Source organism: Lissotriton helveticus, chromosome 12 (genome assembly GCF_964261635.1).
Source record: "Lissotriton helveticus chromosome 12, aLisHel1.1, whole genome shotgun sequence".
Classification (NCBI taxonomy): Eukaryota; Metazoa; Chordata; class Amphibia; order Caudata; family Salamandridae; genus Lissotriton; species Lissotriton helveticus.
The window spans coordinates 132,255,714-132,270,270 of record NC_136073.1 but is presented as its reverse complement, the minus strand read 5'-3'; the positions used below and the strand labels follow the sequence as shown (position 1 = coordinate 132,270,270).

Here is a 14,557-nt window from a genome sequence, read left to right as displayed (position 1 = left end):
CTTACCTGGCGCAGATCTTCTATTCTGTCTAGTAGACCTGCATCTCCCCTGTACCTCCTCAAGCCATCTGTATGTGAAGCAAGAAAAAGTTAAGGAGCGGTCCATCTACACTTTTATAGGGAGGATGCTGCCATGAGCTCCTCCCAGCTAATCACACAAACAGCAGTAAAGCAAGATAACTACACAGTTAGGGGGGACTGCATGGTTAGGTTTTTGAGGAATTATTGAAACTGACCTCAGTGACCCATGATCAGAGCTGTGGCTAATGACTGCGTGCCTAATTATGATGAAGCAAGCACCATGGCTCGTAGGGGCCCCACAACACGCTTTTCTTAGCTCATTGAATTAAAGTATAAACCTCTGCCATGTATGAGTGGTAAAGGCTTGTTAATTTGGTTGCTTTTCCAATTCACGTCTGACAACAAGATGAAGGAACATTGGGGCATCAGAAGCTTTGGAAAGTAGCCACCAACCTCAGAGAAAGAGAGAAAGAGGGAAAAGGCAGTATGAGGTGTGGAGAAAACAGCAGCAGGTACAAGGAGCTCAAATGAGATTAATGGCGCCTAAATAGAGCACATAAAGGAACAGTTACAAATCTAAGAAAAGGGAAAGAAAGACTAGGAAAAAAACACGGAAAGAGCCTGTAGATAAAATTCTCTTCCTGGGACAGCAGGCTAAGAGAAATTACACAGGGAGCAGTTAAGCTTGTAACACGGGAAGAATAGAAAAGAAAATGCAGTTTTATGAAGTGTGTTTGCCTAATCCAGCAAGCACTTTTGTTTTATTTTTCTATTTGCTTCTTTTATTGGTAAAGTAAGTTTCAAGTGCATGAATGGTATGACTGAGAGAGCCAGGGTATAATAATTTGAATGTTTGCACCAGCGCTAATGTAGGACGAGAGTTATAGCAAAGATATGAAAGGGGTAGCGATAATAAATATGTGAAAGGGCAATAGTGACACCAAAATAAGCCACCTATTTATAAAACTGACATGGAAGAAATTCTAAAGGTTAACTTCTGAAATTGTAGCCGATGTTAAAAAGTTTCTCGTTGTTGGCAGGATTCGAACCTGCGCAGGGAGACCCCAATGGATTTCTAGTCCATCGCCTTAACCACTCGGCCACAACAACTTACTGTAAGTTTTGTGCAAATGATCTGTATGAAAGTTTTCAAGGTGTCCCACAGCAAATTCCTGGTATTCTGCAATGCACTTTTTTAAAATAATGTTTTTTTCAGCAGGCACATTCTCTCCTAAAAACAAAAATTGCATGGGTATATCTCTAGTTTGGAAAAGGATAGGCTTTCATGCATACTCTCATGTGGCACTCAAGTTTTTGGGACCCTATTGCACTCTGTTTTCGTGCTGCTTTTAGTCTATGGCCCATATTACAGAAGTCTACCATCTTTGAGTATTTGAGGCTCCTTTGTAAGTGCTTTATCTTTTTTACTTGAAGAGCTATATAATAAAGGGGTCAGGGAAAGATTGCATTTACGGAAGATAAAAGAAGGCACACTTGTCTCACCAAATGCCGTAGAGAAACCTGATGTTTTACTCATGTTATCCTTAGTTTGTTTTTGTTAGACCTTGCATTCTTAAGGTGGCCTCAACCCTACCTTATTGCTTTTCACCTACACATTTTGCTGTATCTTTTTGTTGGCCTTAGGACTCTGATCACTTTATCGCTACTAATCAGTGCTGAAGTGCACATGCTTCTTCCCTAATCACGTGTGTAATTGGAGTATACCTGACTGACAGATTTAATTGACTTGAAAGCCCCTTGTAAAGTGGAATACCATATACCCAGGGACTGATTGTGCTGCCCAAAGAAGTAGCATTTCAAACCTGTCTCAAGCCTGCTACTGCAGTGCCTGTGCTGCAGTGTACTGCCACTTCGACTTGCCATTTAAAACTACTTGCCAAGCCTTAAACTCCAATTTTATTACATATAATTAAACCCTAAGGTAGGCCCTAGGTAGTCCTAGGGGTATCATGCTATGTAAGTAAAAGGTAAGACATGTACTGTGGTAGTTTGCATGTCCTGGTAGTACCAAGCAGTCTATTACATTTTTCACTACAGTGAGGTCTACCCCTCACATAGGTTAGCATTGGGTATTCCCTTATACTTTTTGGGGGGTAATTCCATATCAGAGAGGAGAAGCTTTATTTATTTATTGATAAATCCTATTTACTGGTGAGGTTGGATTTAACTTTACTATTTTATAAACGCCATTTTTAGAGAGTGAGCATTTCTCTGCACTTACTGCTCTATTTGCCGGAAAACCTGTCTCCAATTGACGTCTGGATTGGGCTGCGAGACAGCTACATTTGTGCATTCCCTCTAGACAGCCACAACACAGGTCACTCAACTGCAACTGCATTCTGATTGGCATGGGGGAGAGCTCCATCCCCCCCACCGCAAATAGGTTCAAGAACGATAATTTATGTCTGTAGGTACAATATAGCTACATCTTATAATCATGTGTGTTTAAATAATTTGTCGTTAGATCGTTTAAATATTTTAAAGGATCTGTTTTTAATAGACATTTTACAAAAACAACTGGTACATTTGGTAATTCTGTAAAAGAAAAACCCAACTGCCGTGACATTGCCAACCACAATGCTGTGACTCGGATTCGAACCAAGGTTGCTGCGGCCACAACGCAGAGTAATAACCTCTATACGATCACAGCGAGCTACTTGGGCTCAATAACATACAGTGACATGGAGAATTTATAATTCGGAACATTCAGGGAACTCCTGTGATAGGCTGAATGTGTTCATTGCTTCCTCATTCCTTATACAAAGGCTTTGTCTCCTCAGTGGTTGATAGGCTGAATCCGTTTCCTGGCCGCCTGCTTGTGAACTGCCAGAAGTGAAAGATCACACATACACTTGTGGGCCTGTGATGGGACACCAATAGAGAGAAACACACCTGGCGCAGATCTTCTATTCTGTCTATTAGACCTGCATCTCCCCTGTACCTCCTCAAGCCATCTGTATGTGAAGCAAGAAAAAGTTAAGGTGCGGTCCATATACACTTTTATAGGGAGGATGCTGCCATGAGCTCCTCCCAGCTAATCACACAAACAGCAGTAAAGCAAGATAACTACACAGTTAGGGGGGACTGCATGGTTAGGTTTTTGAGGAATTATTGAAACTGACCTCAGTGACCCATGATCAGAGCTGTGGCTAATGACTGCGTGCCTAATTATGATGAAGCAAGCACCATGGCTCGTAGGGGCCCCACAACACGCTTTTCTTAGCTCATTGAATTAAAGTATAAACTCTGCCATGTATGAGTGGTAAAGGCTTGTTAATTTGGTTGCTTTTCCAATTCACGTCTGACAACAAGATGAAGGAACATTGGGGCATCAGAAGCTTTGGAAGTAGCCACCAACCTCAGAGAAAGAGAGAAAGAGGGAAAAGGCAGTATGAGGTGTGGAGAAAACAGCAGCAGGTACAAGGAGCTCAAATGAGATTAATGGCGCCTAAATAGAGCACATAAAGGAACAGTTACAAATCTAAGAAAAGGGAAAGAAAGACTAGGAAAAAAACACGGAAAGAGCCTGTAGATAAAATTCTCTTCCTGGGACAGCAGGCTAAGAGAAATTACACTGGGAGCAGTTAAGCTTGTAACACGGGGAGAATAGAAAAGAAAATGCAGTTTTATGAAGTGTGTTTGCCTAATCCAGCAAGCACTTTTGTTTTATTTTTCTATTTGCTTCTTTTATTGGTAAAGTAAGTTTCAAGTGCATGAATGGTATGACTGAGAGAGCCAGGGTATAATAATTTGAAGTGTTTGCACCAGCACTAATGTAGGACGAGAGTTATAGCAAAGATATGAAAGGGGTAGCGATAATAAATATGTGAAAGGGCAATAGTGACACCAAAATAAGCCACCTATTTATAAAACTGACATGGAAGAAATTCTAAAGGTTAACTTCTGAAATTGTAGCGGATGTTAAAAAGGTTCTCGTTGTTGGCAGGATTCAAACCTGCGCGGGGAGACCCCAATGAATTTCTAGTCCATCGCCTTAACCACTCGGCCACAACAACTCACTGTAAGATTTGTGCAAATAATCTGTATGAAAGTTTTCAAGGTGTCCCACAGCAAATTCCTGGTATTCTGCAATGCACTTTTTTAAAATAATGTTTTTTTCAGCAGGCACATTCTCTCCTAAAAACAAAAATTTCATGAGTATATCTCTAGTTTGGAAAAGGATAGGTTTTCATGCATACTCTCATGTGGCACTCAAGTTTTTGGGACCCTATTGCACTCTGTTTTCGTGCTGCTTTTAGTCTATGGCCCATATTACAGAAGTCTACCATCTTTGAGTATTTGAGGCTCCTTTGTAAGTGCTTTATCTTTTTTACTTGAAGAGCTATATAATAAAGGGGTCAGGGAAAGATTGCATTTATGGAAGATAAAAGAAGGCACACTTGTCTCACCAAATGCCGTAGAGAAACCTGATGTTTTACTCATGTTATCCTTAGTTTGTTTTTGTTAGACCTTGCATTCTTAAGATGGCCTCAACCCTACCTTATTGCTTTTCACCTACACATTTTGCTGTATCTTTTTGTTGGCCTTAGGACTGTGATCACTTTATCGCTACTAATCAGTGCTGAAGTGCACATGCTTCTTCCCTAATCATGTGTGTAATTGGAGTATACCTGACTGACAGATTTAATTGACTTGAAAGCCCCTTGTAAATTGGTATACCATATACCCAGGGACTGATTGTGCCGCCCAAAGAAGTAGCATTTCAAACCTGTCTCAAGCCTGCTACTGCAGTGCCTGTGCTGCAGTGTACTGCCACTTCGACTTGCCATTTAAAACTACTTGCCAAGCCTTAAACTCCAATTTTATTACATATAATTAACCAAAAGGTAGGCCCTAGGTAGTCCTAGGGGCATCATGCTATGTAAGTAAAAGGTAAGACATGTACTGTGGTAGTTTGCATGTCCTGGTAGTACCAAACAGTCTATTACATTTTTCACTACTGTGAGGTCTGCCCCTCTCATAGGTTAGCATTGGGTATTCCCTTATACTTTTTGGGGGGTAATTCCACATCAGAGAGGAGAAGCTTTATTTATTTATTGATAAATCCTATTTACTGGTGAGGTTGGATTTAACTTTACTATTTTATAAATGCAATTTTTAGAGAGTGTGCATTTCTCTGCACCTACTGCTCTATTTGCCTGAAAACCTGTCTCCAACTGACGTCTGGATTGGGCTGCGAGACAGCTACATTTGTGCATTCCTTCTAGACAGCCACAACACAGGTCACTCAACTGCAACTGCATTCATCTGCATTCTGATTGGCATGGGGGAGAGCTCCATTCCCCCCACCGCAAATAGGTTCAAGAACGATAAATTATGTCAGTAGGTACAATATAGCTACATCTTATAATCACGTGTGTTTAAATAATTTGTCGTTAGATCGTTTAAATATTTTAAAGGATCTGTTTTTAATAGACATTTTACAAAAACAACTGGTACATTTGGTAATTCTGTAAAAGAAAAACCCAACTGCCGTTACATTGCCAACCTCAATGCCGTGTCTCGGATTCGAACCGAGGTTCCTGCGGCCACAACGCAGAGTACTATCCACTATACGATCACGGCGAGCTACTTGGGCTCAATAACATACAGTGACATGGAGAATTTATAATTCGGAACACTCAGGGAACTCCTGTGATAGGCTGAATGTGTTCATTGCTTCCTCATTCCTTATACAAAGGCTTTGTCTCCTCAGTGGTTGATAGGCTGAAACTGTTTCCTGGCCGCCTGCTTGTGAACTGACAAGAGTCAAAGATCACACATACACTTGTGGGCCTGTGATGGGACACCAATGCAGAGAAACTTACCTGGCGCAGATCTTCTATTCTGTCTAGTAGACCTGCATCTCCCCTGTACCTCCTCAAGCCATCTGTATGTGAAGCAAGAAAAAGTTAAGGAGCGGTCCATCTACACTTTTATAGGGAGGATGCTGCCATGAGCTCCTCCCAGCTAATCACACAAACAGCAGTAAAGCAAGATAACTACACAGTTAGGGGGGACTGCATGGTTAGGTTTTTGAGGAATTATTGAAACTGACCTCAGTGACCCATGATCAGAGCTGTGGCTAATGACTGCGTGCCTAATTATGATGAAGCAAGCACCATGGCTCGTAGGGGCCCCACAACACGCTTTTCTTAGCTCATTGAATTAAAGTATAAACCTCTGCCATGTATGAGTGGTAAAGGCTTGTTAATTTGGTTGCTTTTCCAATTCACGTCTGACAACAAGATGAAGGAACATTGGGGCATCAGAAGCTTTGGAAAGTAGCCACCAACCTCAGAGAAAGAGAGAAAGAGGGAAAAGGCAGTATGAGGTGTGGAGAAAACAGCAGCAGGTACAAGGAGCTCAAATGAGATTAATGGCGCCTAAATAGAGCACATAAAGGAACAGTTACAAATCTAAGAAAAGGGAAAGAAAGACTAGGAAAAAAACACGGAAAGAGCCTGTAGATAAAATTCTCTTCCTGGGACAGCAGGCTAAGAGAAATTACACAGGGAGCAGTTAAGCTTGTAACACGGGAAGAATAGAAAAGAAAATGCAGTTTTATGAAGTGTGTTTGCCTAATCCAGCAAGCACTTTTGTTTTATTTTTCTATTTGCTTCTTTTATTGGTAAAGTAAGTTTCAAGTGCATGAATGGTATGACTGAGAGAGCCAGGGTATAATAATTTGAATGTTTGCACCAGCGCTAATGTAGGACGAGAGTTATAGCAAAGATATGAAAGGGGTAGCGATAATAAATATGTGAAAGGGCAATAGTGACACCAAAATAAGCCACCTATTTATAAAACTGACATGGAAGAAATTCTAAAGGTTAACTTCTGAAATTGTAGCCGATGTTAAAAAGTTTCTCGTTGTTGGCAGGATTCGAACCTGCGCAGGGAGACCCCAATGGATTTCTAGTCCATCGCCTTAACCACTCGGCCACAACAACTGACTGTAAGTTTTGTGCAAATGATCTGTATGAAAGTTTTCAAGGTGTCCCACAGCAAATTCCTGGTATTCTGCAATGCACTTTTTTAAAATAATGTTTTTTTCAGCAGGCACATTCTCTCCTAAAAACAAAAATTGCATGGGTATATCTCTAGTTTGGAAAAGGATAGGCTTTCATGCATACTCTCATGTGGCACTCAAGTTTTTGGGACCCTATTGCACTCTGTTTTCGTGCTGCTTTTAGTCTATGGCCCATATTACAGAAGTCTACCATCTTTGAGTATTTGAGGCTCCTTTGTAAGTGCTTTATCTTTTTTACTTGAAGAGCTATATAATAAAGGGGTCAGGGAAAGATTGCATTTACGGAAGATAAAAGAAGGCACACTTGTCTCACCAAATGCCGTAGAGAAACCTGATGTTTTACTCATGTTATCCTTAGTTTGTTTTTGTTAGACCTTGCATTCTTAAGGTGGCCTCAACCCTACCTTATTGCTTTTCACCTACGCATTTTGCTGTATCTTTTTGTAGGCCTTAGGACTCTGATCACTTTATTGCTACTAATCAGTGCTAAAGTGCACGTGCTTGTTCCCTAATCATGTGTGTAATTGGAGTATACCTTACTGACAGATTTAATTGACTTGAAAGCCCCTTGTAAAGTGGTATACCATATACCCAGGGACTGATTGTGCCGCCCAAAGAAGTAGAATTTCAAACTTGTCTCAAGCCTGCTACTGCAGTGCCTGTGCTGCAGTGTACTGCCACTTCGACTTGCCATTTAAAACTACTTGCCAAGCCTTAAACTCCAATTTTATTACATATAATTAACCAAAAGGTAGGCCCTAGGTAGTCCTAGGGGCATCATGCTATGTAAGTAAAAGGTAAGACATGTACTGTGGTAGTTTGCATGTCCTGGTAGTACCAAACAGTCTATTACATTTTTCACTACTGTGAGGTCTGCCCCTCTCATAGGTTAGCATTGGGTATTGCCTTATACTTTTTGGGGGTAATTCCATATCAGAGAGGAGAAGCTTTATTTATTTATTGATAAATCCTATTTACTGGTGAGGTTGGATTTAACTTTACTATTTTATAAATGCCATTTTTAGAGAGTGAGCATTTCTCTGCACTTACTGCTCTATTTGCCTGAAAACCTGTCTCCAATTGACGTCTGGATTGGGCTGCGAGACAGCTACATTTGTGCATTCCCTCTAGACAGCCACAACACAGGTCACTCAACTGCAACTGCATTCATCTGCATTCTGATTGGCATGGGGGAGAGCTCCATTCCCCCCACTGCAAATAGGTTCAAGAACGATAATTTATGTCAGTAGGTACAATATAGCTACATCTTATAATCATGTGTGTTTAAATAATTTGTCGTTAGATCGTTTAAATATTTTAAAGGATCTGTTTTTAATAGACATTTTACAAAAACAACTGGTACATTTGGTAATTCTGTAAAAGAAAAAACCAACTGCCGTGACATTGCCAACCACAATGCCATGACTCAGATTCGAACCGAGGTTGTTGCAGCCACAACGCAGAGTACTAACCACTATACGATCACGGCGAGCTACTTGGGCTCAATAACATACAGTGACATGGAGAATTTATAATTCTGAACACTCAGGGAACTCCTGTGATAGGCTGAATGTGTTCATTGCTTCCTCATTCCTTATACAAAGGCTTTGTCTCCTCAGTGGTTGATAGGCTGAAACTGTTTCCTGGCCGCCTGCTTGTGAACTGACAGGAGTCAAAGATCACACATACACTTGTGGGCATGTGATGGGACACCAATGCAGGCAAACACACCTGGCGCAGATCTTCTATTCTGTCTAGTAGACCTGCATCTCCCCTGTACCTCCTCAAGCCATCTGTATGTGAAGCAAGAAAAAGTTAAGGAGCGGTCCATATACACTTTTATAGGGAGGATGCTGCCATGAGCTCCTCCCAGCTAATCACACAAACAGCAGTAAAGCAAGATAACTACACAGTTAGGGGGGACTGCATGGTTAGGTTTTTGAGGAATTATTGAAACTGACCTCAGTGACCCATGATCAGAGCTGTGGCTAATGACTCCGTGCCTAATTATGATGAAGCAAGCACCATGGCTCGTAGGGGCCCCACAACACGCTTTTCTTAGCTCATTGAATTAAAGTATAAACCTCTGCCATGTATGAGTGGTAAAGGCTTGTTAATTTGGTTCCTTACCAATTCACGTCTGACAATAAGATGAAGGAACATTGGGGCATCAGAAGCTTTGGAAAGTAGCCACCAACCTCAGAGAAAGAGAGAAAGAGGGAAAAGGCAGTATGAGGTGTGAAGAAAACAGCAGCAGGTACAAGGAGCTCAAATGAGATTAATGGCGCCTAAATAGAGCAAATAAAGGAACAGTTACAAATCTAAGAAAAGGAAAAGAAAGACTAGGAAAAAAACACGGAAAGAGCCTGTAGATAAAATTCTCTTCCTGGGACAGCAGGCTAAGAGAAATTACACAGGGAGCAGTTAAGCTTGTAACACGGGGAGAATAGAAAAGAAAATGCAGTTTTATGAAGTGTGTTTGCCTAATCCAGCAAGCACTTTTGTTTTATTTTTCTATTTGCTTCTTTTATTGGTAAAGTAAGTTTCAAGTGCATGAATGGTATGACTGAGAGAGCCAGGGTATAATAATTTGAAGTGTTTGCACCAGCACTAATGTAGGACGAGAGTTATAGCAAAGATATGAAAGGGGTAGCGATAATAAATATGTGAAAGGGCAATAGTGACACCAAAATAAGCCACCTATTTATAAAACTGACATGGAAGAAATTCTAAAGGTTAACTTCTGAAATTGTAGCGGATGTTAAAAAGGTTCTCGTTGTTGGCAGGATTCGAACCTGCGCAGGGAGCCCCAATGAATTTCTAGTCCATCGCCTTAACCACTCGGCCACAACAACTCACTGTAAGTTTTGTGCAAATAATCTGTATGAAAGTTTTCAAGGTGTCCCACAGCAAATTCCTGGTATTCTGCAATGCACTTTTTTAAAATAATGTTTTTTTCAGCAGGCACATTCTCTCCTAAAGACAAAAATTGCATGAGTATATCTCTAGTTTGGAAAAGGATACGTTTTCATGCATACTCTCATGTGGCACTCAAGTTTTTGGGACCCTATTGCACTCTGTTTTCGTGCTGCTTTTAGTCTTTGGCCCATATTACAGAAGTCTACCATCTTTGAGTATTTGAGGCTCCTTTGTAAGTGCTTTATCTTTTTTACTTGAAGAGCTATATAATAAAGGGGTCAGGGAAAGATTGCATTTATGGAAGATAAAAGAAGGCACACTTGTCTCACCAAATGCCGTAGAGAAACCTGATGTTTTACTCATGTTATCCTTAGTTTGTTTTTGTTAGACCTTGCATTCTTAAGATGGCCTCAACCCTACCTTATTGCTTTTCACCTACACATTTTGCTGTATCTTTTTGTTGGCCTTAGGACTGTGATCACTTTATCGCTACTAATCAGTGCTGAAGTGCACGTGCTTCTTCCCTAATCATGTGTGTAATTGGAGTATACCTGACTGACAGATTTAATTGACTTGAAAGCCCCTTGTAAAGTGGTATACCATATACCCAGGGACTGATTGTGCCGCCCAAAGAAGTAGCATTTCAAACCTGTCTCAAGCCTGCTACTGCAGTTCCTGTGCTGCAGTGTACTGCCACTTCGACTTGCCATTTAAAACTACTTGCCAAGCCTTAAACTCCAATTTTATTACATATAATTAACCAAAAGGTAGGCCCTAGGTAGTCCTAGGGGCATCATGCTATGTAAGTAAAAGGTAAGACATGTACTGTGGTAGTTTGCATGTCCTGGTAGTACCAAACAGTCTATTACATTTTTCACTACTGTGAGGTCTGCCCCTCTCATAGGTTAGCATTGGGTATTGCCTTATACTTTTTGGGGGTAATTCCATATCAGAGAGGAGAAGCTTTATTTATTTATTGATAAATCCTATTTACTGGTGAGGTTGGATTTAACTTTACTATTTTATAAATGCCATTTTTAGAGAGTGAGCATTTCTCTGCACTTACTGCTCTATTTGCCTGAAAACCTGTCTCCAATTGACGTCTGGATTGGGCTGCGAGACAGCTACATTTGTGCATTCCCTCTAGACAGCCACAACACAGGTCACTCAACTGCAACTGCATTCATCTGCATTCTGATTGGCATGGGGGAGAGCTCCATTCCCCCCACCGCAAATAGGTTCAAGAACGATAATTTATGTCAGTAGGTACAATATAGCTACATCTTATAATCATGTGTGTTTAAATAATTTGTCGTTAGATCGTTTAAATATTTTAAAGGATCTGTTTTTAATAGACATTTTACAAAAACAACTGGTACATTTGGTAATTCTGTAAAAGAAAAACCCAACTGCCGTTACATTGCCAACCACAATGCCGTGTCTCGGATTCAAACCGAGGTTCCTGCGGCCACAACGCAGAGTACTATCCACTATACGATCACGGTGAGCTACTTGGGCTCAATAACATACAGTGATATGGAGAATTTATAATTCTGAACACTCAGGGAACTCCTGTGATAGGCTGAATGTGTTCATTGCTTCCTCATTCCTTATACAAAGACTTTGTCTCCTCAGTGGTTGATAGGCTGAAACTGTTTCCTGGCCGCCTGCTTGTGAACTGACAGGAGTCAAAGATCACACATACACTTGTGGGCCTGTGATGGGACACCAATGCAGGCAAACACACCTGGCGCAGATCTTCTATTCTGTCTAGTAGACCTGCATCTCCCCTGTACCTCCTCAAGCCATCTGTATGTGAAGCAAGAAAAAGTTAAGGAGCGGTCCATCTACACTTTTATAGGGAGGATGCTGCCATGAGCTCCTCCCAGCTAATCACACAAACAGCAGTAAAGCAAGATAACTACACAGTTAGGGGGGACTGCATGGTTAGGTTTTTGAGGAATTATTGAAACTGACCTCAGTGACCCATGATCAGAGCTGTGGCTAATGACTGCGTGCCTAATTATGATGAAGCAAGCACCATGGCTCGTAGGGGCCCCACAACACGTTTTTCTTAGCTCATTGAATTAAAGTATAAACCTCTGCCATGTATGAGTGGTAAAGGCTTGTTAATTTGGTTGCTTTTCCAATTCACGTCTGACAATAAGATGAAGGAACATTGGGGCATCAGAAGCTTTGGAAAGTAGCCACCAACCTCAGAGAAAGAGAGAAAGAGGGAAAAGGCAGTATGAGGTGTGGAGAAAACAGCAGCAGGTACAAGGAGCTCAAATGAGATTAATGGCGCCTAAATAGAGCACATAAAGGAACAGTTACAAATCTAAGAAAAGGAAAAGAAAGACTAGGAAAAAAACACGGAAAGAGCCTGTAGATAAAATTCTCTTCCTGTGACAGCAGGCTAAGAGAAATTACACAGGGAGCAGTTAAGCTTGTAACACGGGGAGAATAGAAAAGAAAATGCAGTTTTATGAAGTGTGTTTGCCTAATCCAGCAAGCACTTTTGTTTTATTTTTCTATTTGCTTCTTTTATTGGTAAAGTAAGTTTCAAGTGCATGAATGGTATGACTGAGAGAGCCAGGGTATAATAATTTGAAGTGTTTGCACCAGCGCTAATGTAGGACGAGAGTTATAGCAAAGATATGAAAGGGGTAGCGATAATAAATATGTAAACGGGCAATAGTGACACCAAAATAAGCCACCTATTTATAAAACTGACATGGAAGAAATTCTAAAGGTTAACTTCTGAAATTGTAGCCGATGTTAAAAAGTTTCTCGTTGTTGGCAGGATTCAAACCTGCGCGGGGAGACCCCAATGGCTTTCTAGTCCATCGCCTTAACCACTCGGCCACAACAACTGACTGTAAGTTTTGTGCAAATAATCAATATGAAAGTTTTTAAGGTGTCCCACAGCAAATTCCTGGTATTCTGCAATGCACTTTTTTAAAATAATGTTTTTTTCAGCAGGCACATTCTCTCCTAAAAACAAAAATTGCATGAGTATATCTCTAGTTTGGAAAAGGATAGGCTTTCATGCATACTCTCATGTGGCACTCAAGCTTTTGGGACCCTATTGCACTCTGTTTTCGTGCTGCTTTTAGTCTATGGCCCATATTACAGAAGTCTACCATCTTTGAGTATTGGAGGCTGCTTTGTAAGTGCTTTATCTTTTTTACCTGAAGAGCTATATAATAAAGGGGTCAGGGAAAGATTGCATTTATGGAAGATAAAAGAAGGCACACTTGTCTCACCAAATGCCGTAGAGAAACCTGATGTTTTACTCATGTTATCCTTAGTTTGTTTTTGTTAGACCTTGCATTCTTAAGGTGGCCTCAACCCTACCTTATTAATTTTCACCTACGCATTTTGCTGTATCTTTTTGTTGGCCTTAGGACTCTGATCACTTCATCACTACTAATCAGTGCTGAAGTGCACATGCTTCTTCCCTAATCATGTGTGTAATTGGAGTATACCTGACAGACAGATTTAATTGACTTGAAAGCCCCTTGTAAAGTGGTATACCATATACCCAGGGACTGATTGTGCCGCCCAAAGAAGTAGCATTTCAAACCTGTCTCAAGCCTGCTACTGCAGTGCCTGTGCTGCAGTGTACTGCCACTTCGACTTGCCATTTAAAACTACTTGCCAAGCCTTAAACTCCAATTTTATTACATATAATTAACCAAAAGGTAGGCCCTAGGTAGTCCTAGGGGCATCATGCTATGTAAGTAAAAGGTAAGACATGTACTGTGGTAGTTTGCATGTCCTGGTAGTACCAAACAGTCTATTAAATTTTTCACTACTGTGAGGTCTGCCCCTCTCATAGGTTAGCATTGGGTATTGCCTTATACTTTTTGGGGGTAATTCCATATCAGAGAGGAGAAGCTTTATTTATTTATTGATAAATCCTATTTACTGGTGAGGTTGGATTTAACTTTACTATTTTATAAATGCCATTTTTAGAGAGTGAGCATTTCTCTGCACTTACTGCTCTATTTGCCTGAAAACCTGTCTCCAATTGACGTCTGGATTGGGCTGCGAGACAGCTACATTTGTGCATTCCCTCTAGACAGCCACAACACAGGTCACTCAACTGCAACTGCATTCATCTGCATTCTGATTGGCATGGGGGAGAGCTCCATTCCCCCCACCGCAAATAGGTTCAAGAACGATAATTTATGTCAGTAGGTACAATATAGCTACATCTTATAATCATGTGTGTTTAAATAATTTGTCGTTAGATCGTTTAAATATTTTAAAGGATCTGTTTTTAATAGACATTTTACAAAAACAACTGGTACATTTGGTAATTCTGTAAAAGAAAAACCCAACTGCCGTTACATTGCCAACCACAATGCCGTGTCTCGGATTCGAACCGAGGCTCCTGCGGCCACAACGCAGAGTACTATCCACTATACGATCACGGCGAGCTACTTGGGCTCAATAACATACAGTGACATGGAGAATTTATAATTCGGAACACTCAGGGAACTCCTGTGATAGGCTGAATGTGTTCATTGCTTCCTCATTCCTTATACAAAGGCTTTGT

General features: G+C 40.8%; 5 non-coding genes across 5 annotated transcripts; all 5 read right to left on the bottom strand.

Annotated features, from left to right (window-relative positions):
• Positions 1-1,048: 1,048 nt before the first annotated feature.
• TRNAS-AGA (transfer RNA serine (anticodon AGA)) lies at positions 1,049-1,130 on the bottom strand. Its single transcript has one exon. It is a non-coding gene; the product is annotated as a tRNA-Ser (tRNA).
• A 2,845-nt stretch (positions 1,131-3,975) lies between these two features.
• TRNAS-AGA (transfer RNA serine (anticodon AGA)) lies at positions 3,976-4,057 on the bottom strand. Its single transcript has one exon. It is a non-coding gene; the product is annotated as a tRNA-Ser (tRNA).
• Positions 4,058-6,912: 2,855 nt separating this feature from the next.
• TRNAS-AGA (transfer RNA serine (anticodon AGA)) lies at positions 6,913-6,994 on the bottom strand. Its single transcript has one exon. It is a non-coding gene; the product is annotated as a tRNA-Ser (tRNA).
• Positions 6,995-9,848: 2,854 nt separating this feature from the next.
• TRNAS-AGA (transfer RNA serine (anticodon AGA)) lies at positions 9,849-9,929 on the bottom strand. The gene has a single exon. It is a non-coding gene; the product is annotated as a tRNA-Ser (tRNA).
• A 2,855-nt stretch (positions 9,930-12,784) lies between these two features.
• TRNAS-AGA (transfer RNA serine (anticodon AGA)) lies at positions 12,785-12,866 on the bottom strand. The gene has a single exon. It is a non-coding gene; the product is annotated as a tRNA-Ser (tRNA).
• Positions 12,867-14,557: the final 1,691 nt, after the last annotated feature.